We start from the raw sequence: 17,891 nt of genomic DNA, 5'->3' as shown, positions 1-17,891 counted from the left end.
TAAACCTTACCCTCACCCTAAAACTAATGCTAACCCTAACCCTCACACTAACCTGAACCCTCTCCCTAACCCTAAGACTATCCTTCAGCCTAAACCTCATCCTAAACCTAAACCTAACCCTAACCCTCACACTAACCCTATCCCTAACCCTAAAAATCACCCTAAACCTAACCCTCACCCTCACTCTCACCATAAGCCTAACCCTAACCCTATCTCTAATCCTAAACCTAACCCTCTCCCTCACCCTCACCCTAACCCTAACCCTAACAATAACGCTAACCCTAAACCTAACACTAACTCTAACCCTAAACTTCAGCATCACCCCAACCCTAACCCTAACCCTAACCCTCACCCTAACCCTAACCCTAACCCTAAACCTAACACTCACCCTAACCCTCACACTAACACTCACAATAACCCCAACCCTCACTCTCACCCTAACCCTCACCCTAAAACTTACCCTCACCCTAACCCTAACCCTAACCCTCAGCCTAACCCTCACCCTCACCCTCATCCTAAACCTAACCCTAGCCCTCACCCTAACCCTAACCCTAACCTTCACCCTCACCCTAAACCTCATGCTATTCCTTAACCTCACCCTAACCTTAACCCTAATCCTCACACTAACCCTAATGCTAACACTAACCCTAACCCTCACCCTAACCCTCAGACTCACCCACACCCTAATTGTAACCTTCATCCTAATCCTAACCCTCACCCTCACCCTAACCCTCACCGTCAGCCTATTCCTCACCCTAACCCTAAGCCTCACCCCTAATCTAATCCTTACCCTCACCCTAACACTAACCCTAACCCTCACCCTCACCCTCACCCTTACCCAAAGCCTAACCCTAACCCTAAACCTAATCCTAAAGCCAAACCTCTCCCTCACCCTCACCCTAACCATAACGCTAAAGCTAAACCTAACCGACACCCTCACCCTCACCCTAAATCTAACCCTAACCCTAACAATAACTCTAAACATAAACCTAACCCTATCCCTAAACCTAACCCTGACCCTCACCCTAACCCTAACCCTAACCTTAACCCTCACCCTAACCATAAACCTAACCTTCACACTCACCCTAAACCTAACCCTAAACCTAACCCTAACCCTCACCCTAACCCTCATCCTAACACTCACGATAAACCTAACCTTAACCCTAACCCTAAACCTCACAGTAAACCTAACCCTCATCCTACCCCTAACCTACCCCTCACACTAACCCTCACCCTAACCATAACCCTAAACCTCAGCCTAACCCTAACCCTAACCCTCACCCTCAACCTATTCGTCACCCTAATTCTAATCCTAACCCTAACTCTCACCCTAAACCTAACCTTCACCCTCACCCTAACCCTAACCCTCACCCTAACCCTAAATCTAACCGCAACCCTAACCCTCACCCTAACCCTAACCCTTACCCTCACCCTAACCCTAACCCTAACCCTAACCCTCACACTAACCCGAACCTTAACCCTAACCTAACCCTCACCCTCACCCTTACCCTCACCCTAACCTTACCCTCACGGTCACCCAACCCTCACCCTCACCCTAACCCTAACCCTAACCCTAAACCTCACCCTCAACCTCACCCTCAGCCTAACCCTAACCCTAACCCTAAAACTAATCTTCACGCTCTCCCTAACACTAACCCTAACCCTCACCCTCATCCTCACTCTAACCCTCACCCTAACCCTAATCGTCACTCTAACCCTCAACCTCACCCTGACCCTCACTCTAACCCTTACCCTCACGTGAAACCTAACCCTACCCTAATTCTCACACTAAAACTAACCCTAACTCTTACCCTCTCCCTATCCCTATCCCTACCCCTCACACTCACCCTAACCCTCACCCTAAACCTTACCCTCACCTTAAACCTAATGCTAACCCTAACCCTCACACTAACCTGAACCCTCTCCCTAACCCTAAGCCTATCCCTCAGCCTAAACCTCATCCTAAACCTAAACCTAACCCTAACCCTCACACTAACCCTAACCCTAACCCTAAAAATCACCCTAAACCTAACCCTCACCCTCACTCTCACCATAAGCCTAACCCTAACCCTAACCCTATCCCTAATCCTAAACCTAACCCTCTCCCTCACCCTCACCCTAACCATAACGCTAACCCTAACCCTAACCCTCACCCTCACCCTCACCCTAACACTAACCCTAACCCTAACAATAATGCTAACCCTAAACCTAACACTAACTCTAACCCTAACCTTCAGCCTCACCCCAACCCTAACCCTAACCCTAACCCTCACCCTCACCCTAACCCTAACCCTAACCCTAACACTCACCCTAACCCTCACACTAACACTCACAATAACCCTAAACCTCACTCTCACCCTAACCCTCACCCTAAAACTTACCCTCACCCTAACCCTAACCCTCAGCCTAACCCTCACCCTCACCCTCATCCTAAACCGAACCCTATCCCTAACCCTCACACTAACCTTAACCCTCACCCTAACCCTTACCCTAACCCTCACCCTCACCCTAAACCTAACCCTAACCCTCACCCTAACCCTAACCCTAACCTTCACTCTAACCCTCACCCTCACCCTAAACCTCATGCTTTTCCTTAACCTCACCCTAACCTTAACCCTAATCCTCACACTAACCCTAATGCTAACACTAACCCTAACCCTCACCCTAACCCTCAGACTCACCCACACCCTAATCTTAACCCTCACCCTAACCCTAACCCTCACCCTAACCCTCACCGTCAGCCTATCCCTCACCCTAACCCTAAGCCTCACCCCCACCCTAATCCTTTCCCTCACCCTAATACTAACCCTAACCCTCACCCTAACCCTCACCCTCACCCTCACCCTTACCCAAATTCTAACCCTAACCCTATACCTAATCCTAAACCCAAACCTCTCCCTCACACTCACCCTAACCATAATGCTAAAGCTAAACCTAACCGACACCCTCACCTTCACCCTAAATCTAACCCTAACCCTAACAATAGCTCTAAACATAAACCTAACCCTATCCCTAAACCTAACTCTGACCCTCACCCTAACTCTAACCCTAACCCTAACCCTCACCCTAACCATAAACCTAACCCTCACACTCACCCTAAACCTAACCCTAAACCTAACCCTAACCCTCACCCTAACCCTCATCCTAACACTCACGCTAAACCTAACCTTAACCCTAACCCTAAACCTCACAGTAAACCTAACCCTCACCCTACCCCTAACCCTACCCCTCACACTAACCCTCACCCTCACCCTAACCCTAACCCTAACTCTAACCCTCACCCTCAACCTATTCATCACCCTAACTCTAATCCTAACCCTAACCCTCACCCTAAACCTCACCTTCACCCTCACCCTAACCCTCACCCTCACCCTAACCCTCACCCTAACCCTAACTCTAACCGCAACCCTAACCCTCACCCTAACCCTAACCCTTACCCTCACCCTAACCCTAACCCTAACCCTAACCCTCACACTAACCCGAACTTTAACCCTAACCTAACCCTCACCCTCACCCTTACCCCCACCCTAACCTTACCCTCACGGTCACCCAACCCTCACCCTCACTCTCACCCTAACCCTAACCCTAACCCTAACCCTCACCCTCAACCTCACCCTCAGCCTAACCCTAACCCTAACCCTAAAACTAATCTTCACGCTCTCCCTAGCACTAACCCTAACCCTCTCCCTCACCCTCATCCTCACCCTAACCTTCACCCTAACCCTAACCATAACCCTCATGCTAAGCCTAAACCTGACCCTACACCTAACCCTAACCCTAACCCTCACCCTCACCCTCACCCTAAAACTAAACTTAACCCTAACCCTCACCCTCACCCTCACCGTAAACCTAAACCTAACCCTAACCCTCACCCTTACCCTTACCCTAACCCTAATGGGAACCCTAACCCTCAGCCTCACCCTAACCCTCACCCTAACCCTTACCCTCAGGCTAACACTAATCCTAACCCTAACCCTCACACGAAGCTTAACCCTAACCCTAGCCTTAAACCTAATCCTCACTCTATCCCTAACCTTAACCCTAAACCTCACTCTCACCCTAGCCCTCACCCTAACTCTCACCGTCACACTAAAACTCACTCTCACCCTAACCCTAATGCTAACCCTAACCTTCAATTTTACCCTAACACTCACCCTAACACTTACCCTCACCCTACCCATAACTGTCATTACCTCAACATAACCCTAAACCTCACCCACACCCTAACACTCACCCTCACCGAACCCTCACCCTCACCCTCACCCTCACCCTCACCCTATGCCTAACCCTAAACCTAACCCTAATCCTAAACCTTCCACTCTCCCTCAACCTCACTGTCACCGTCACCGTAACCTTAACAATAACCCTCACCCTCAACCTTACCCGCACCCTAACCCTAACCCTAACCCTCACCCTAACGCTAACCCTAACCCTCACCCTCACCTTAACCATAACCCTAACCCTAACCCTCACCCTAACCCTCACCATAACCCTAACGCTAACCCTAACCCTCACCCTCAAACTAATCCTCACCCTCACCCTAATGCTCCCCCTAACCCTAAGCCTTACCTAACCGAAACCCTCACCCGAAACCTAAGCCTAAGCCTAACCCTAACCCTCACCCTACACCTCACCCTAAACCTAACCCTAACCATCACCCTCACCCTAACCCTCAACCTAACCCATACCCTCAGCCTAACCCTCACCGTAACCCTAACCCTAACCCTAATGCTCACCCTCACGCTAACCCTAAACCTAACCCTCACACTAAACCTCACCCTAACCCTAAACCTAACCCTAACCCTCAACCTCACCCTAACCCTCACCCCAACACTTACCCTCACCCTAACCCTAACCTTAACCCTAACCCTCACACTAACCCTAACCCTCCCCCTAACACTAACCCTACCCATCACCCTAACCCTCATACTAACCCTAACTGTAACCTAACCCTAACCCTCACCCTCACCCTCACCCCAGACTAACACTATCCCTAACCCTAATCCTAACCCTAACCCTCATCATAACCCTAACCCTAACCATAACTCTCAACCTAACCCTCACCATAACCCTTCCCCTAACCCACCCTAACGGAACCATAACCCTAATCCTCATCCTCACCCTAACCTTCACCCTAACCCTTACCCTCACCCTCACCCTAATCCTAACCCTAACCCTAACCCTAACCCTCACCCTATTCCTCACGCTAACACTCATGCTAACCCTAACCCTGACTCTCACCCTAATCCTCACCCTAACCATTACCCTCACCCTAACCCTAACCCTAACCCTAACCCTCACAATAAACCTAACCCTCACCCTAATTCTAAACCTAATCCTCACACTAACCCTCACCCTAACCCTAACCCTAACCCTAGCCCTCACAATAAACCTAACCCTCACCCTAATTCTAAACCTAATCCTCACACTAACCCTCACCCTAACCTAACCCTACCCCTAAACTAACCCTACCCCTAAACTAACCCTCATGCTAACCCTAACCCTCACACTAATCTGAACCCTAACCCTAACCCTCAAACACAACCTAGACCTCACCCTAACCCTAATCCTAACCCAAACCCTCAACCTAACCCTAACCCTCACCCTCACCTAACCCTCACCGTAACACTAACCCTAACCCTAACCCTAACACTCACCCTAACCCTCACCCTAACCCTCACCCTAACCCTAATCCTCACCCTAACCCTAACCCTAACCCTAACCGTCACTCTAACCTTCACCCTCACCCTAAACCTCATTCTAACCCTTACCCTCATGAGAACCCTAACCCTCACCCTAACCCTAATCCTCACACTAACACTAACCCTAACCTTAACCCTCACCCTAACTCTCACAATAACCCTAATCCTAGCCCTAACCCTCACCTTCACCCTAACCCTCACCCTAACACTTACCCTCACTCTCACCCTAACCCTCACCCTAACCCTACCCCTCACCCTAACCCTAAACCTAACCCTAACCCTCACCCTAACCTTAATCCTAACCCTCACCCTAACCCTATCCCTACGCCTCACCCTCACCCTAACCCTCACCCTAACTCTTAACCTCACCCTAAACCTAATGCTAACCCTAACCCTCACACTCACCTGAACCGTCTCCCTAACCCTAAGCCTATCCCTCAGCCTTACTCTCATCCTAAAACTAAACATAACCCTAACCCTCACACTAACTCTAACCCTAAACCTAACCCTCACCCTAACCCTAACCCTCACCCTCACTCTCACCCTTAACCTCACCCTAACCCTTACCCTCACACTAACCCTAACAAAAATCCTCACGCTAAGCTTGACCCTAACTCTAAACCTAACCCTCACCCTAACTCTCACCTTCACCCTAACTCTAACACTCACACTAAGCCTAAACCTCCCTCTCACCCTAAAACTCACCCTAACCCTGACCCTAACCCTAACCCTAACCCTCACCTCACCCTAACCCTAACCCTACCCCTGCCCCTAACCCTCACCCTAAACCTAACCCTAACCCTCACCCTCACCCTAACCCTCACCTTAATCCTCACACTAACCCTAACCCTATACCTCACACTAACCCTAACCCTACCCCTCACCCTAACATTCATCCTAACCCTAAACCTCACCCTAACCCTTATCCTAACAATAACACTAACCCTAATCCTCACCGTAACATTCACCCTAACCCTCACGCTAACCCTACCCCTCACACTCACCCTAATCCTCACCCTAACCATAAGCCTACCCCTCAGCCTAACCCTCATCCTAATCCTAAACCTAACCCTAACCCTAACGCTCACACTAACCCTGAACCTAACCCTCACACTCACCCTCACCCTAACCCTAAACCTAACCCTTACCCTCACCCTAACCCTCACCCTCACCCTAAATATCACCCTAACCCTAACCCTCAACCTAAACCTAACCCTAACCATCACCCTAACCCTCACCCTCACCCTCACCATAAGCCTAACCGTAAACCTATCCCTAATCCTAAACCTAACCCTCTCCCTCACCCTCACCCTAATCATAACCCTAACCCTAACCCTAACCCTCCCCCTAACACTCACCCTAACACTAACCCTAACCCTAACAATAATGCTAACCCTAAAATTAACCCTAACTCTAACCCTAAACTTCAGCCTCACCCCAACCCTAACCCTAACCCTAACACTCACCCTCACCCTAACCCAAACCCTAACCCTCACCCTCACCCTAACCCTAACCCTAACCCTAACACTCACCCTAACCCTCACCCTAACACTAATGCTAATCAAAACCCTCACTCTCACCCTAATACTCACCCTAACCCTTACCCTCACCCTAACCCTAACCCTGACCCTCACCCTCATCCTAAACCTAACCCTATCCCTAACCCTCACACTAACCCTAACCCTCAACCTAACCCTTAACCTAATCCTCACCCTAACCCTACCCTAACCCTAACACTCACCCTAACCCTAACCCTAACCTTCACCTAACCCTCACCCTCACCCTAAACCTCATCCTATCCCTTACCCTCACCCTAACCCTAACCCAAATCCTCACACTAACTCTAACGCTAACACTAACCCTAACCCTCATCCTAACCCTCACACTCAAACTAATCCGAACCCTAACTCTCACCCTAAAGCTTATCCTAACCCTAACCCTCACCCTCACCCTAACCTTCACCGTCAGCCTAACCCTAAACCTAACCCACACCCTAATCCTAACCCTCACCCTAATGCTAACCCTAACCCTAAGCCTAACCCTCACCGTCAGCCTAACCCTCATCCTCACCCTCACCCTAAGCCTAACCCTAACCATAAACCTAATCCTAAACCCAAACCTCTCCCTCACCCTCACCCTAACCCTCACCCTAACCATAACCGTCATTACCTCACCCTAACCCTAAACCTCACCCACACACTAACGCTAACCCTCACCGAACCCTCACCCTCACCCTAACCCTCACCCCCACCCTATGCCTAACCCTAACCCTAACCATAATCCTAAACCTTACACTCTCTCTCACCCTCACCCTAAGCCTAAGCCTAACAATAACCCTCATCCTCACCCTTACCCTCACCCTACCCCTAACCCTAACCCTCACCTTAACCCTAACCCAAACCCTAACCCTCACCCTAACCTTCACCCTAACCGAACCATAACCCTAATCCTCACCCTCACCCTAATCCTAACCCTAACCCTAACCCTAACGCTCACCCTATGCCTCAGCCTAACACTCATGCTAACCCTAACCCTCACTCTCACCCTAACCCTCACCCTGACCCTTACCCTCACCCTAACCCTAACCCTAACCCTAGCCCTCACACTAAACCTAACCCTCACCCTAACCCTATCCCTAAACCCTCAGCCTAACCCTCACCGTAACCTAACCCTACCCCTCAACTAACCCTCATTCTAACCCTAAGACTCACACTAATCCAAACCCTAACCCTAACCCTCAAACTCAAACTAGCCCTCACCCTAACCCTAATCCTAACACAAACCCTCAACCTAACCCTAACCCTCACCCTCACCCTAACCCAAACCCTCACCCTAACTCTCACCCTCACCTTAACCCTCACCCTAACACTAACCCTAACCCTAACCCTAACACTCACCCTAACCCTCATCCTAACTCTAACCCTCACCCTAACCCTCACCCCAACCCTAATAGTCACTCTAATCCTCACCCTCAACCTAAAAGCTCACTCTAACCCTTACCCTCATGCGAACCCTAACCCTAACCTTAATCCTCACACTAACACTAACCCTATCCCTAACCCTCACCCTAACCCTCACACTAACCCTAACCCTAGCCCTAACCCTAACCCTCACCCTCACCCTAACCCTCACCCTAACCCTTATCCTCACTCTCATTCTAACCCTCACCCTAACCCTAACCCTCACCCTAACCCTCATCCTAACCCTAAACCTCACCCTAAACCTCACCCTGACCTTAATCCTAAAACTAACCCTAACCATCACCCTAACCCTATCCTTACCCCTCACCCTCACCCTAACCCTCACCCTAACCCTTACCCTCACCCTAAACCTAATGCTAACCCTAACCCTAACACTCATCCTAACCCTAAACCTCACCCCAACCCTAATCCTAACAATAATCCTAACCCTAATCCTCACCCTAACCTTCACCCTATCCCTAACCCTAACCCTACCACTCACGCTCACCCTAACCCTCAACATAACCCATACCCTCACCATAAACCTAATCCTAACCCTTACCCTCACACTAACCCTAGCCCTCACCCTAACCATAAGCCTACCCCTCATTCTAACCCTCATTCTAATCCTAAACCTAACACTAACCCTCACACTAACCCTGAACCTAACCCTCACCCTCACCCTCATCCTAACCCTAAACCTAACCCTTACCCTCCCCCTAACCCTCACCCTCACCCTAAATATCACCCTAACCCTAACCCTCAACCTAACCCTAACCCTAACCATCACCCTAACCCTCACCCTCACCCTCACCCTCACCATAAGCCTAACCCTAACCCTATCCCTAATCCGAAACCTAACCCTCTGCCTCAACCTCACCCTAACCATAACACTAACCCTAAAACTAACCCTCACCCTCACCCTCACCCTAACCCTAAACCGAACCCTAACAATAACGCTAACCCTAAACCTAACCCTAACTCTAACCCTAAACTTCAGCCTCACCCCAAACCTAAACCTAACCCTAACACTCACCCTCACCCTAACCCTAACCCTAACCCTCACCCTCACCCTAACCCTATCCCTAACCCTAACCCTAACACTCACCCTTACCCTAACCCTAATCCTAACCCTAACACTCACCCTAACCCTCACCCTAACACTCACGCTAACCCTCACACTAACCCTAACCCTCACCCTAACCCTTACCCTAACCCTCACCCTAACCCTTACCCTAACACTAACCCTCACCCTAACCCTAACCCTAACCTTCACCCTGACCCTCACCCTCACCCGAAACCTCATGCTATCCCTTACCCTCACCCTAACCTTAACCCTAATCCTCACCCTAACCCTAATGCTAACACTAACCCTAACCCTCAACCTAACCCTGACACTCACACTAACCCGAACCCTAACTCTCACCCTAAAGCTAACCCTAACCCTAACCCTCACCATCACCCTAACCTTCACTCACACCCTAATCCTAACCCTCACCCTAACGCTAACCCTAACCCTCACCCTCACCCTAACCCTCACTGTCAGCCTAACCCTCACCCTCACCCAAACCCTAACCCTCACCCTAACCCTAAGCCTCACCCTCAACCTCACCCTCACACTAACCCTAATCCTCACATTAACCCTAACCCTAAACCTCACCCTAACCCTCAGCCTCACCCTCAACCTCACCCTCACCCTGAGCCTAATCCTAACCTTTACCCTAATCCTAAACCTTACCCTCCCCCTCCCCCTCCCCCTAACCCTAACCCTAACCCTAATCTTCACCCTCACCCTAAAACTAACCCTAACTCTTACCCTCAGGTACTCCTCCCCCTCCCCCTAACCATAACCCTAACCCTAATCTTCACCCTCACCCTAAAACTAACCCTAACAATTACCCTCAGGTAACCCTCACCCTAACCCTAACCATAACCCTAACCAAAACCCTCACCCTAACTCTCACCCTCACCCTCACCCTAAACCTAACCCTAACCCTTACCCTCACCCTAACCTTACCCTCACCCTCACCCTAACCCTCACATAACCCTAACCCTCACCCTAATCCTAACCCTAACACTAACCCTCACCCTAACCCTCACCCTCACTCTAACCCTCACCCTCACCCTAACCCTTACCCTCACCCTCACCCTAACCCTCATATAACCCAAACCCTCAACCTAACCCTAAAGGTAACCCTAACCCTCACCCTCACCCTAACCCTAACCCTAACCCAAACCCTCATCCTCACCCAAACCCTAAACCTAAACCGAACCCTAAAAATAACCCTAACCCTAAACATAAACCTAACCCTAACCTTAACCCTAAGCCTAACCCTCACCCTCACCCTCACCCTAACCCTAACCCTAACCCTAAACGTCACCTTAACCCTAACCCTAATCCTCACCCTCACCCTAACCCTAATCCTAACACTAACCCTAACCCTCACCTTAACCCTTACCCTCACCCTAACCCTAACCCTCACACTAAACCTAACCCTCAACCTAACCCTAACCCCACCCGTCACCCTAACACTCACCCTAACCCTAACCCTAACCCTAATCCTGAACCTCTCACTAGACCTCATGCTAACCCTAATCCTAACCCTAACCCTCACCCTAACCCTAACCCTAACCCTCACCCTTACCCTCACCCTCACCATCACACTCACCCTCACCCTCACCCTCACCCTAAGCCTAACCCTCACCCTAATCCTAAATCTTCCCCTCTCCCCCCCCACCATAACCCTAACCCTAACCCTAACCCTAACCCTCACCCTCATCCTCACCCTAACTCTAACTCTAACCCTCACCCTAACCCTAACCATCACCCTAATCCTCACCCTCACCTTAATACTCACTATAACCCTAACCCTTACCTAACTGAAACCCTCACTCTCACCCTAACCCTAACCCTAACCCTCACTGTACCCCCACCCTAACACTAACCCTAACCCTAAACCTCACCCTCACATTAACCCTCACCCTAACCCTTAACCTCAGCCTAACCCTAAACCTCACACTCACACTTACCCTAACCCTAATGCTAACCCTAACCTCACCCTCACCCTAACCCACACCCTAACCCTTACCCTCACCCTAACCCTAATCCTAACCCTAACCCTAACACTCACACTAAACTTAACCCTAACCCTAACCCTAACCCTAATCCTAACCCTAATCCTCACCCTATCCATAACCCTAACCCTAACCCTCACCCTCACCCTAGCCCTCACCCTAACCCTAACCCTCACCCTCACTCTAACCCTAATGATAAACCTAACCTTCACCTCCACCCTAAACCACACCTAACCCTTACCCTCACCCTAACCCTCACCATCATCCTAACTCTCAACCTAAACCTAACCCTCACCCACACCCTAATGCTCACCCTCACCGAACCCTCACTCTCACCCTAACCCTCATCCTCACCCTAAGGCTAACCCTACCCTAACCCTAACCCTAATCCTAAACCTTACCATCCCCCTCCCCCTCACCCTAAACCTAAACCTGACCCTAACCCTCACCAACACCCTAATGCTCACCCTCACTGGAACCCTCACCCTCACCCTAACGCTCACCATCACGCTAAACATTACCCTAACCCTAACTCTCACCCTAACCCTAAACCTAACCCTCACCCTAACCCTCACACTGACACTCACCCTCACCCTCACCCTCACACTAAGCCTAACCCTAACCCTAATCCTAAACTTTACCCTCTCCTTTACCCTCACCCTAACCCTAACCCTAACCGTAACCCTCACCCTCACCCTAACCCTAAACCTAACCCTAACCCTCACCCTAACCCTAACCCTCACCCTAAACCTAACTCAAATGCTCACCCTCACCTTAACCCTAACCCTAACCCTAACCCTCACCCTCACCCTAACCCTAACCCTAAACGTAACCCTAAACCTCAAAGTAAACCTCACCTTCACCCTAACTGTAACCCTACCCCTCACCGTAACCCTCACCCTAATGATAACCCTAAGCCTAACTCTCACTCTAACCCTAACAATAACACTAACACTCACCCTCACCCAAACCCTCACCCTCACCCTAACCCTCAACCTCACCCTAAACATCACCCTAACCCTAACCCTCACCCTAACCCTAACCCTAAACCTCACCCTAACCCTCACCCTTACTCTAACCCTAACCCTAACCCTAACAAACCTTTAACCCTAACCCTAACCCTCACCCTCACCCTAAACCTAACCCTAACCTTCACCCTAACCCTCACCCTAACACTAAAGCTATCCCTATCCCTCACTCTGACCCTAACCCTCACCCTAACTCTCACCCTCACTCTAACCCTAACCCTCACACAAAACCTAACCCTCAACCTAACCCTAACCCCACCCCTCACCCTAACACTCACACTAACCCTAACCGTCACCCTAACCCTAACCCTAAACCTAACCCTCACCCTAACCCTCAGCCTCACCCTAAACATCACCCTAACCCTAACCCTCACCCTAACCCTAACCCTAACCCTTGGCCTAACCCTCAGTCTGACCGTCACCCTCACCCTCACACTCCCCCTAAGCCTAACCCTAACCCTAACCCTAATCCTCAACCTTAAACTCTCCTTCACCTTCAACCTAACCCTAACCCTAACCCTCACCCTCACCATAACGCTAACCCTAACCCTCACCCTCACCCTAAACCTAACCTTCACCCTAACCATAAACCTAACCCTCACCCAAACCTTAACCCTAATCCTAACCCTAAACCTAACCCTCACTTTAACCCTCACACTAACCCTAATGCTAAACCTAACCCTCACCCTCAAACTAAACCTCATCCTAACCCTTATCCTCACCCTAACCCTAACCCTAAATGTCATCCTAACCCTCACACTAAACCTAACCCTAACCTTAACCCTACCCCTCACACTAACCCTCATCCTAACCATAACCCTAACCCTAAACCTCACCCTCACCCTAACCCTCATCGTAACCCTCACCCTCATGGTAACCCTCACCCTAACCCTGACCGTCCTCCACACCCTAAACCTCACCCTCACCCAAACCCTCACCCTCACCCTAACCCTCAATCTCAACCTAAACATCACCCTAACCCTAACGCTCACCCTAACCCTCAACCTAAACCTCACCCTAAACCTAACCCTCACTCTAACTCTCACACTCACCCTAACCCTAACCCTAACCCTAACAAAATGTAACCCTCACCCTTACCCTCACCCTAACCCTAACCCTAACTCTAAACCTCACCCTAACCCTAAACCTAACCCTCACCCTCACCCTAACCCTAATCCTAACACTAACCCTAACCCTCACCCTAACACTCAAGCTAAATCTAACCCTCACTCTCACCCTAACCCTCACCATAACCCTTACCCTCCACCTAACCCTAACCCTCACACTAAACTTAACTCTCACCCTAACTCTAACCCTAAACCCACCCCTCACCTTAACACTCACCCCAAACTTAACCCTAACCCTAACCCTAATCCTCACCCATATCCTAACCCTAACCCTAACCCTAACCCTAACCCTCACCCTCATCCGAACCCTACCCTTACCCCTACCCCTAACCCTCACCCACACCCTAAACCTCACCCTCACCCAAACCCTCACCCTCACCCTAACCCTCAATCTCAACCTAAACATCACCCTGACCCTAACCCTCACCGTAACCCTAACCCTAAACCTCACCCTAAACCTAACCTTCACTCTAACCCTCACCCTCACCCTAACCCTAAACCTAACCCCACCCCTCACCCTAACACACACCCTAACCCTAACCCTAACAAATACCCTAACCCTAAACCTAAACTTAACCCTTACCCTCATCCTAACCCTAACCCTAATCCTAAAACTAACTGTAACCCTGAACCTCACCCCAACCCTCACCCTCACCCTAACCCTAATCCAAACACTAACCCTCACCCTAACCCTCACCCTAAACCTAACCCTAACCCTAATCCTCACCCTTACCCTCACCCTAAACCTAACCATCACCCTAACCCTAAACCTAACCCTCACCCTAACACTCACGCTAACCCTCAACCTAGCCGTAACCCACACCCTAACCCTTACCCTCACCATAACCCTCACACTAATGCTAACACTCACCCTAACCCTAACCCTACCCCTCACCCTAACCCTCACCGTAAACCTAACCCTAACCCTAACCCTCAGCCTCAACCTAGCCCTCACCCTAATTCTAATCCTATCCATAAGGGTCACCCTAATCCTAACCCTCACCCTCACCCTAACCCTAACCCTCACCCTCAACCTAAACCTAACCCTAACCATTACCCTCACTCTAACCCTAATCCTAACCCTCACACTAACCCGAACCCTAACCCTAACCCTAACCCTCACCCTAACCCTTAACCTCATGCTCACCCAACCCTCACACTAACCCTAAACCTCACCCTAACCCTAACCCTAAACTTCACCCTCAGTCTAAACCTAACCCTAACCCTAATCCTAACCCTAAACCTCATGTTCACTCTCTCCCTAACCCTAACCCTAACTCTAACCCTCACCCTCACCCTCACCCTCACCCAAACCATCACCCTCACCATAACCCTAACCCTAACCCTGACCTTACCCCTAACCTTAACCCTAACCCTCACCCTCACCCTCACCCTAACCCTAACCCTAACCCTAACCCTCATCCTAACCCTAACCCTTACCCTAATGCTAACCCTAAACCTCACCCTCACCCTAACACTCACCCTAACCCTTACCCTCACCCTCACCCTAACACTCACGCTAACCCTTACCCTCACCCTAACCCTAATTCCAACCCTAACTCTAACCCTCACACTAAACCTAACTCTCACCCTAACCCTAAACCTAATCTTAACCCTAATCCTCACCGTATCTCTAACCCTAAACCTAACCCACACCCTCACACTCACCCTAGCCCTCACACTAACCCTAACCCTAACTCTAACCCTCACGCTCACACTAACCCTAATGCTAACCCTAACCTTCACCCTCAACCTAACCCTCACCCTAACATTTACCCTCAGCCTAAACCTCACTGTCAACCTAAACCTTACCCTAACCCTAACCCTCACCCACACCCTAACGCGCACCCTCAACCAAACCCGCACCCTCACCCTAAACCTCACCCCCACCCTAAACTTCACCCTAATCCTAACCCTCACCCTAACCCCAACCCTCACCCTATCCCTCACCATCACCCTCACCCTCACCCTAACCCTCATCCTTACCCTAACCCTAAAACCTAACCCTCACCCTCACCCTCACACTCACCCTCAGCCTAACAGTAAACCTAATCCTAATCCTAAACATAACCCTCACCCTCACCCTCACCCTAACCCTCAACCTAACCCTAACCCTAACCCTCACCTTCACCCTAACTCTAACCCTAACCTTAACCCTCACCCTAACCTTCACACTAACACTCAATCTAACACCCTCACCCAAACTCTCACCCTGACCCTGACCCTAACCCTTACCCTAACGCTCACCCTAACCCTAACAATAACCCTCACACTAAACCTAACCCAAACCCTAACCCTCACCCTCATTTTAAACCTAACCCTAACCCTAACCCTAACCCTCACACTAACCCTAACCCTCACCCTAAGCCTAACCTTACCCTTCAACCTAACCCTCATCCTTACCCTAACCCTAAACCTAACGGTCACCCTCAACCTCACACTCACCCTCAGCCTAACACTAACCCTAACCCTAATCCTAACCCTAACCCTCACGCTCACCCTCACCCTAACCCTAACCGTAACCGAAACTCTCACCCTCACCCTCACCATTACCCTAACCCTAAAAATAACCCTAGCCCTAATCCTCACACTCACCCTAACGCCAACCCTAACCCTAACACTCACCCTCACCCTAACCCTAACCCTAACCCTAAACTTCACCCTTACCCTCACCCTAACCTTCACTGTCACCCTAACCCTCACCCTAACTCTAACCCTTACCCACACCCTAAACCTAATCCTCACCCAAACCCTCACCCTCACCCTATTCTTTTGCTTGTCCCTCTGCTTCTGCTTCTTATGCTTATTCTGTTTCTTCTGCTTGTGCTTCTCCTGAATCTGCTTCTTCTGCTTCTACTGCTCCTCCTTCTACTTCTTCTGCTTCTGTTTCTTCTGCTTCTTCTGTTTCTTCTGCTTCTGCTTCTCCTGCTTCTGCTTCTTCTGCTTCTCCTGCTTCTCTTTCTGGTTCTCCTGCTGCTTCTGCTACTCATTCTCCTTCTCCTTTTTCTGCTTCTCCTTCTGCTTCTGCTTCTTCTCCTTCTGCTTCTCTTTCTTCTTCGGCTTTTACTTCTGCTTCTCCTACTGCTTCTGCTTCTCCTTCTCCTTCTTCTGCTTCTCCCTCTGCTTCTGCTTCTGCTTCTTATGCTTCTTCTGTTTCTTCTACTTGTGCGTCTCCTGAATCTGCTTCTTCGTCTTCTACTGCTCCTCCTTCTACTTCTCCTTCTGTTCTGTTTCTTCTGCTTCTTCTCTTTCTTCTGCTTCTGCTTCTCCTGCTTCTGCTTCTCCTGCTTCTCCTGCATTTCTTTCTGGTTCTCCTGCTTCCGGTTCTCCTTCTGCTTCTTCTTCTCCTTCTCCTTCTCTTTTTCTGCTTCTCCTACTGCTTCTCCTTCTGCTTCTGCTTCTTCTCCTCCTCTTGCTTCTCCTTCTGCTCCTGCTTCTCCTTCTTCTTCTGCATTTGTTTCTGCTACTCCTTCTGCTCCTGCTTCTTCTCCTCCTCCTACTTCTCCTTCTGCTTCTGGTTCTGCTTCTTCTGCTTTTCTTTCTACTTCTCTTTGTGCTTCTGTTTCTGCTTCTCCTTCTCCTTCTTCTGCTTCTCCCTCTGCTTCTGCTTCTTATGCTTCTTCTGTTTCTTCTGCTTCGGCTTCTCCTAAATCTGCTTCTTCTGCTTCTACTGCTTCTCCTTCTGCTTCTGCTTCTTCTGCTTCTTCTGGTTCTTCTGTTTCTGATTCTCCTGCTTCTGCTTCTTCTGCTTATCCTCCTTCTCTTTCTTCTTCTTCTTCTTCTTCTTCTTCTTCTTCTTCTTCTTCTTCTTCTTCTTCTTCTTCTTCTTCTTCTTCTTCTTCTTCTTCTTCTTCTTCTTCTTCTTCTTCTTCTTCTTCTTCTTCTTCTTCTTCTTCTTCTTCTTCTTCTTCTTCTGCTTCTTCTTCTGCTTCTTCTTCTGCTTCTTCTTCTGCTTCTTCTTCTGCTTCTTCTTCTGCTTCTGCTTCTGCTTCTGCTTCT

Source organism: Dipodomys spectabilis, unplaced genomic scaffold (genome assembly GCF_019054845.1).
Source record: "Dipodomys spectabilis isolate Male_0828 unplaced genomic scaffold, ASM1905484v1 ptg000096l, whole genome shotgun sequence".
In the NCBI taxonomy this organism is placed as follows: domain Eukaryota; kingdom Metazoa; phylum Chordata; class Mammalia; order Rodentia; family Heteromyidae; genus Dipodomys; species Dipodomys spectabilis.
The sequence above is the reverse complement of the archived record's forward strand: the minus strand, read 5'-3'. Positions refer to the sequence as shown.